The following is an 8,948-nucleotide window of genomic DNA, read 5'->3' on the forward strand; positions in this document are numbered from 1 at the left end:
TGACACATGGACATGACACATAGGCAAAACTGATGAGGTGGCACCTAGTCATAGCAATAAGTACCAATGCATCCACGTTCACAACCTCATGACCATTTATATTGGTCGTAATCAGGTAGAAATAAGGTCATGGACCAATCTTGTCTGCTTTATGACCATTTGGTGTAAGGCAATTTCAGGGTTTGAGCCCTCCAAGCGAAATGGCCGTGGATTTACGACCAATTCAGCTGGGGTCACTAAGAGAAGGTCACACGTTGACATATTTCTTGTAGTGATAGCCATAGAAAGGATCAGATTCAACCAAAGTAATTAACTCAGGATCGACAGATAAATCATAATCCTTATTAATAATAAAGATAGGTGAAGTAGCATAAGCAGGATCATATTTCATTCTAGCATTCAGAGATTTTTGTTTAAGCTTAGCTAATAGTTTCTTAAGATCACTTCTATCATTGCAGGTAAGAAAGTCTCTAGCAATTTCTTCATCCATAACATAACCCTTAGGAACAACAGACAATTCATATCTAGGGGGAGAATCTTCATCATCACTTTCATCAATATTATCAGTTTCAATAATTTCATTCTCTCTAGCCCTAGCAAGTTGTTCATCAAGAAATTCACCAAGTGGCACAGCAGTATCAGGCATAGAAGTAGTTTCATCATAAGTATCATGTAAAGCAGAAGTGGCATCATCAATAACATGCGACATATCAGAATCAATAGCAAAAGCAGGTTTAGGTGTCGCAAGCTTACTCAAAACAGAAGGTGAATCAAGTCAAGAGCTAGATGGCAGTTCCTTACCTCCCATCATAGTTGAGGGATAGATCTTGGCTCTTGAATCTTTCAAATTCTTCATAATGATAAGCAGATATAAATCCCAAGTGACTCAAAGAATAGAGCTATGCTCCCCGGCAACGGCGCCAGAAAATGTTCTTGATAACCCACAAGTATAGGGGATCGCAACAGTTTTCGAGGGTAGAGTATTCAACCCAAATTTATTGATTCGACACAAGGGGACCCAAACTTAATATCTGCAGCAAGGTATTTAGTAGCAAAGTAATATGATAGTAGTGGTAACGATAGCAAAAGTAACGGTAGCAAAAGTAATATTTTTCGGTTTTGTAGTGATTGTAACAGTAGTAGCGGAAAAGTAAATAAGCGAAGAACAATATATGGAAAATCTTGTAGGCATTGGATCAGTGATGGAGAATAATGCCGGATGCGATCGATCATGTAACAGTCATAACATAGGGTGACACAGAACTAGCTCCAGTTCATCAATGTAATGTAGGCATGTATTCCGAATATAGTCATGCGTGCTTATAGAAAAGAACTTGCATGACATCTTTTGTCCTACCCTCCTGTGGCAGCGGGGTCCTATTGGAAACTAAGGGATATTAAGGCCTCCTTTTAATAGAGTACCAGACCAAAGCATTAACACTTAGTGAATACATGAACTCCTCAAACTACGGTCATCACCGGTAAGCATCCCGATTATTGTCACTTCGGGGTTAACGGATCATAACACATAATAGGTGACTATATACTTGCAAGATAGGATCAAGAACTCACATATATTCATGAAAACATAATAGGTTCAGATCTGAAATGATGGCACTCGAGCCCTAGTGACAAGCATTAATCATAGCAAAGTCATAGCAACATCAATCTTAGAACATAGTTGTCGGTGTCAAAACCGGCGGATCTCGGGTAGGGGGTCCCGAACTGTGCGTCTAAGGTGGATGGTAACAAGAGGCAGGGGACACGATGTTTTACCCAGGTTCGGGCCCTCTTGGTGGAGGTAAAACCCTATGTCCTTCTTGATTTATTCTTGATGATATGAGTATTACAAGAGTTGATCTACCACGAGTTCGGAGAGGCTAAACCCTAAAAGCTAGCCTATGGTATGATTCTCTGTTGTCCTACGGACTAAAACCCTCCGGTTTATATAGACACCGGAGGGGGCTAGGGTTACACAAGGTCGGTTACAAAGGAGGAGATATACATATCTGTATTGCCTAGCTTGCCTTCCACGCCAAGTACAGTCCCATCCGGACACGAGACGAAGTCTTCAATCTTGTATCTTCATAGTCCAACAGTCTGGCCAAAGGATATAGTCCGGCTGTCCGAAGACCCCTAATCCCAGACTCCCTCGGTAGCCCCTGAACCAGGCTTCAATGACGATGAGTCCGGCGCGCAGTGTTGTCTTCGGCATTGCAAGGCGGGTTCCTCCTCTGAATACACCCCGGAAGAATTTGACTACAAGGATAGTGTCCGACCCTGCAAAATAAGTTCCACATATCACCGTAGAGAGAATAATATTTCCACAAATCTAATATGCTAACACGTTTTGGCAACATGACATTATATCATGGCCCGGTGATTATTTGTTACACCCTAGCTAGTTCAAGCATTAGAGTGTGCATCATGTTTAAATTCCTTTTAAATTTGAAATGGGGATGACAGAACCCCCAGCACCCCCCTGGAACAACTAGGGTTTACTAAAAACTTTTTCAATGAACCTGAAATGCCCTTCTATAAAGCCCACCCTTTTTGTTTTGGGTTAAAACCTTTGAAAAAAATGGTGCACATTTTTTTTGGACATCTAAGGTCATTGGATTAATCCTTATAGTATTTGCATTTGGGCATTTAAATGCTATAAAATGTTTTAAATGCTCAAATAATCATAAACTAAAATGTTTGCTGTTGGATATATTCTAAGCAGTGGCCATGATTAATTTTATGATTTATGGTAATGCCCTGGCATTTTTAATAAAGCCCTGAAGTTACAAAAATAATAAATAAATAAATAAACAGAAAAGGAGAGAAAGAACAGGGACTTACCTGGCGCAGCCCACCAGCCCAGCCGGCTCGGCCCAGTCCACTGGCTCATGCCAGTCGTCCTCCTCCTCTCGCCAGGAGGACGAGGAGCGCGTGGCCGGCGCCCGCGGCCACACGCCGGCCACCTGCTGCTTCCGCCGACGCCTTGGAGGCGTCTATGAGTGCCACGCCGACCCCCACGTCTCCCTCTCTTTCTTCCCACTCTCCCCGTGGCCTCTCTCCCTCTCTGGCTCTCTCCCCATCTCCCTGCCGAGCGTAGCCGTCGCCGCCGACAAGCTCCACCGCAGCCACGGCCGTCCATTCGTTGCCTCGTCATGCTAGGAAGCTCCGCCGTCGTCGACTACATCGAGTAGGCCGAGCCCCGAGTGCTCGCTCGCCCCGGAGACACTACACCGAGCTCGTCCTCAACTCCGGCCACCGGAGATCCCCTTCGCCGTCCCCGTCGCATCAGCTCATCCCTGACCTCTCTGACTGCCTCGACGAGACCCCCATGAGCTCAGCCACCTCCCCACCCTCTCCGTTCCCTCTCTCTCGAGCCCCGTAGTGACCGCACGTAGCTCACCCGCACGCACCACCGCAGAGCTCGTCGCCGACGAGGCTCCAGCCACCCAATGGCCGCGCCACCCTATGCACTAGTCCTACTGCACCTCCAGGAGCTCAACGCACCAAACTAGTCGCCTCCTCGTGCCCCCTAGCGACTAGCTCGGCCTCACCCGAGCTTCGGCCGCCGCCAAACCCATCGCCGGCGATGTTTCCGGCCACCCCAGCTCCACCCACTGCCACCACTCGACGCGGCTTCCTCCCCGCATCACGTAGATAGTCTCCACCGTCCTTTTGGTCGCTGAAGTGCAAATCCCGCGCTGCTCTGCCGCGTCTGGCCTCGCCGGCGGCTAGACGCCGGCAAGTTGACCCTGTTTGACCCCGTGTGGGCCCAGGTTGACCCCCCTGAGTCTATGATAGGTGGGGCCGGTCTGCTAATTAGTTTAGGATTAGTTTTACTAATTTTAATTAGTTTAGTCACTGACATGTGGGCCCAGGCCCCACTGACAGCTAATTAGTGTTAATTTAATTCTGTTAATTAGCTGAGTCACTGGCAGACAGGGCCCACCGGTCAGGTTTGACCTGGCCGACCCAGTTGACCCGCTGACATCACACCTATGTCATGCTGACGCATTAATTCAATTACTGGATTTATTCTTTAATAGGAAATTCCAGAAAATAGCCAAAACTTCTAAAAATCATAGAAAATCAACCATAGCTCCAAATGCAAAGATTTATATATGAAAATGATCAGAAAAATTCAATCTATCCATCTGTAATGGTTTCATGCATGAAAAAATAAGATAACTTTTTTGTTTAAGAAATATAAGATAATGCACTAATAAGGCTAAGTTAAATGAGCTATCATTTGAATCTTTGATTCAAATGGGTTCATACCTTTCTGTTTTAGCTTGCATTAGGCCAAGACACATTCATTTTGCCATGTCATAGCACGCATCATATTGTTGCATATTTCCATGTGTTGATTATGTTCGGTGTGTCTTTTGTGGTAGGTTCTGCCTCCGAGGATAACCCCGAGTATCCGTATGAAGGGCAATACCCTACTACCACTACAACAGGCAAGCAACCCATTGATCATTCCGATACAAACCCATGTTCTCGCTTCTGCTCTTGTTTACTGCATTAAGACAACGCGATTCAAACTGTTGTGTGCTACGGTAGTTGAACCCTTATCCTCTGCATGACCTGTCATTGCCACAGTAACTAGATGAAACCCACTAGCATGTGTAGGAGTTGATTGAGCCATGTATGTGATTCCTACCTTGCTATGCCTGCTATGCTTAGAGTTGTGTCAGGTCTGGTTCATCTAGGTGATGGGCTAGAGTGGAATGATTATGTCAGTAATATGAGGGATGTGTTGAACATGTGTTGGTAAAGGTATCGATGAGAGGCCATGTAGGAGTACATGGAGGGTTGTTTCATTGAGGGCGTCCATAAGAACTGAGATCTGTATGCGTGATTTAAGATTCAGCTACTACCACACATTGGGCCCTGAAATATGACCCCGCTCGACTTACTAACCCCTCTCGCCCTCTGTCCAGGAGTTGCAACTAGTTTCTGGTGTTTGTAGGTTATGTGTTGGCGGCCGTGCGTAGCGCTGACCCTAGGGGTGGGCTATGATGCGGTAGATACACTGTGGCCGGGTATGCCGGGCGCCCATTTGGCGTCTCGGGACCCTGTACACATCGTTTGGGGCCGTTGAGGACACCCCGGCCGGATTTCCTTGCGGATGGAACCTGAATAGGCGATAAACCTGGACTAGAGACTTGTGCGGTTAGTCAGGTCGTGGTCTACACCCACGTCGGTTTTCGCTTGAAGTCTGCCGAGCACATGTCATGTGCAGACGCTAAGTGGTGGAAACATGTGTGACGAAGTACACCCCTGTAGGGTATAAACTATTTGAATAGCCACGTCCGCGGTAAAGGACTACTTGGTTGCCAATACAGTTCATAGACAAGTTAATGGTTACTACTAAAAGACTCAAGATAAGTGTGAGTACCGAGGATGGCCCTCTCGTAGGATGACGAGGGAGGATCCCCGGTGGAGTATTGTGTTGGTGAGTAGTGGACTCGTGTGCGAAAACTATTTTACTAGTGGAGTTCCGTAGGATAGCCTAGCCAAGAGTCAAAGCTGGCTTGCTGCAATACCCCACCACCTTCTTGAGAATGAGCATGTATAGTAGGTTCTGTTGTAAGACTTGCTGAGTACCTTTGTACTCATGTTTGCTTAATTACTGTTTTCAGACGACAACACCGCCCCCTCCGATGGGTTCTACATAGACCTTGATGTCGACGAGTGACTAGCCACCCAGGTGGTGATCCTGGCCATGGAGGGCCCTATGTAGATAGACAGGCTTCGGAAGCCTTCTTGCTTTCTAGTGTCTGTACTCAGACTATTTACTTCCGCTTGTGCTTGTATGCTTGTATGACTTGAGTGTCGGGTCATGTGACCCCTACCTGTATGAACTTGTTATGTATGGCTCTCTGGAGCCTTTAAATAAAGTACTTGAGTGGTAGAGTTTTGTTGTGATGCCATGTTGTATTTACTCATATCGGGCATATTGTGTGTATGATTGAAATGCTTGGTATGAGTGGGATCCGACAATCTAGTTGTTTATCCTTGGCAGTATTTCTTATGGGGAAATGTAATCTAGTGTTCCTCGAGCCATAGTAGTCCGCTACAGCCCGGTTCACCGGAGTCCTGCTAGCCCAGCACTACTGCTCAGGACACTTGCTGGCCGGCATGTGTTTCACTTTGTTCCTATGTCTGTCCCTTCGGGGAAATGTCACGCAGTGACATCCGGAGTCCTGCCTAGCCTGCTACAGCCCGGGTTCCCCGGAGTCCTGTTAGCCCAGTGCTACAGCCCGGATTCACTCGCTGATGACCGACATGCTCGATGTGATTCATGTATGCCTGTCTCCATAGGTCTGTGCCGTTTTGGGTTCACTACTAGCCATGTCGGCCCGGGTTCTCTGTCATATGGATGCTAGCGACACTATCATATACGTGAGCCAAAAGGCGCAAACGGTCCCGGGCCATGGTAAGGCGACACCCATGGGATACCGTGCGTGAGGCCGCAATGTGATATGAGGTGTTACCGGCTAGATCGATGTGACTTGGAATCGGGGTCCTGACATTATTCGAACCGTTTCCTTTAACTAGCCCCGCACATAACGCGAGGCAGTTCCTTGGCACGTCTTGTCAAAGCAGAGATCGTGTTCCCCTTATTACGGGATTCTCATCAATACAGGCGTGGGTAACCCAACCGCGCAATCAATTACAGCGCTTGGGGAACAAGCGAGTTTTACCAGGCTAGTGGGGGCGCATAGTTTCGGCCGCCTTTATAAAGGGATAAGGTTTAACCTTTCTCTACCCACACCTTCTTCCTCCTTTCTCATCCGTTCTTGCGCACTCGAGCTCCAACGCCCAAGTTCACATCCTTCCCCTCAACCTTCTCCAAACATGTCCGGAGCGTGAGGCAAGTGGATGGCTTCCTCCGTCACGGAGGGCCACATCAAAGAGCTGCGTAGTGCCGGATACTTAGCTGCGAATATCGCACATCGGCTGCCCGCTGCGGGGCAGATCGTCCCTACCCCGGAATCTCATGAGAGGGTAGTTTTCCTTCACCACTTCCTCCGCGGACTGGGGTTTCCCCTCATCCATTCGTCCGTGGTCTTATGTTCTACTATGGGCTGGACTTTCATGATCTGGCCCCGAACTTCATCCTCAACATTTCGGCGTTCATCGTCGTCTGTGAGGCTTTCCTCCATGTCCGGCCCCACTTTGGCCTGTGGCTGAAGACCTTTAACATCAAGCTGAAGGTGGTGGGAGGCCAGCAAGCAGAATGCGGCGGAGCCATGGTGGGCAAGATGCCCAATGTCACATGGCTTGAGGGCTCCTTCGTGGAGACCATAAAGGGGTGGCAGTCGGCCTGGTTCTACATCACCGAGCCGCGCGACACCAAATGGGCAGCAGCCCCCGAGTTTCGATCCGAAATCCCCACACGGCTCACCTCCTGGAAAGAGAAGGGCCTGTCCTGGGGTGCATCGGCGGACCTGGATGGACTCCAAATATGTATCCGGAACATGGCAAGCAAGAAACTTAAGCTTGTCAACATAGTCCAGGTCATGCTCTTCCGCCGGATCCTCCCGTGTCAACAACGGGATTTCAACTTGTGGGAGTTCGACCCGGCCCAGCACCAAACTCTGAGCGAGCTCTTCGACACGACGCATAAGGACGTCTGGAGGGTGCTGTTCAAGGGTGCTGAGGTCCCTCCCTCTCTCACCGAGGACCGCAGGCTATGCGCGAAGCGCCCTGTGAATCCGGTAAGTTTTGTGCATCCGGTAGGATATTTATTTCCCCTAGCTTAATCATGTGCGGGGTCTGAGCTCCATGCCTTTGACAGGATTGGGTGGCGACGTCGGGGCAGATTTACTGTCTGGCCCCTCTGCCTGAAGACACTGCGGACGCTGTCCTGACGGAGATGCTGACTCCGGCTCCTTACAAGGTGCCGGATAAGACCAAGAAGGCCAAGGGAACCCGAAAGAGTTCCCAACGCCAGGTGTTATCGGACTCATCGTCCGATAACTCTGCAACGCACTCCTCCCCCGAAGACGAGGAGGAAGATGAAAATGCCCCCCCTTCAGTCGGGGGAGACAAGAAAAGGAAGGCCGCCCCCACTGGGGTGGCCGAAGGGTCCAAGAAGGGAAGGACTGTCCTTCCGGACTACTCCACCGCCGCCGCCGAAGGCGAAGATGAGTGGCTGCTTAGGGCCAAGCCCCTGGCGAAGTCGTAAGTATTCGGATACCAGAGTAACTCATAGCATACCTTTGTCGCACTGCTTCTCCTAACGCCAAATTTTGATCATGCAGACCGCCCCGAGCCCGTATCAACGTATCCTCGTCGGACGGCTCCCTGGACTCGTCGGCTATGGATGGCGATCCACTTCCAACCGCCACCTCCCCTTGCCCTACAGACAACGCTGAGGTGTTGTCTCAAGAGGCACCGGGTCGAGGGGAGACAGTCTCGGAGGCACCTCAAGGCGACCTTCCGGACTCCGGGAGCAAAGGGAGCAAGGCTCCCGAGGGCTCCGAGTTCGGCCCTCAGTCGGACACCACGCCGGAACCTCCAGTGGTTCCGGACTCGGGCAGGCGGCCTCCTTCCAGAAGGGGCAAGACGCTTGTGCCAGTGACCTCTGTCCATCCAGAGGCACTGGACAATCTGCTGGGAGCGCTTCGCAGTGCTTCCATCGACGAAGAGCACCGCACTATTATGAGTGCGGTGATCCAGAAGGTTCAGTCCGCGAAAAGAGGACTGACTCAAGCCTGTGCGAGCCTTCTAACAGGCTTTGACGTAAGTATTTGAAATATAGGAAAAATATTACCGCATAGACAGTAGCCCCTGATGCTCTGTTTGGTGTTCAAAAAGAAAATCAGAACAGAGGATCAACTAATATCTGCAGGAGTCTAATGTAAGTATGTCTATATGCGTATGTAGGCTTCGCTGCTGACCTCTGTTGTACTGACTGCGGAGGTCGCCGTACTGAA

Source organism: Triticum urartu, chromosome 5, assembly GCF_003073215.2.
Source record: "Triticum urartu cultivar G1812 chromosome 5, Tu2.1, whole genome shotgun sequence".
In the NCBI taxonomy this organism is placed as follows: Eukaryota; Viridiplantae; Streptophyta; class Magnoliopsida; order Poales; family Poaceae; genus Triticum; species Triticum urartu.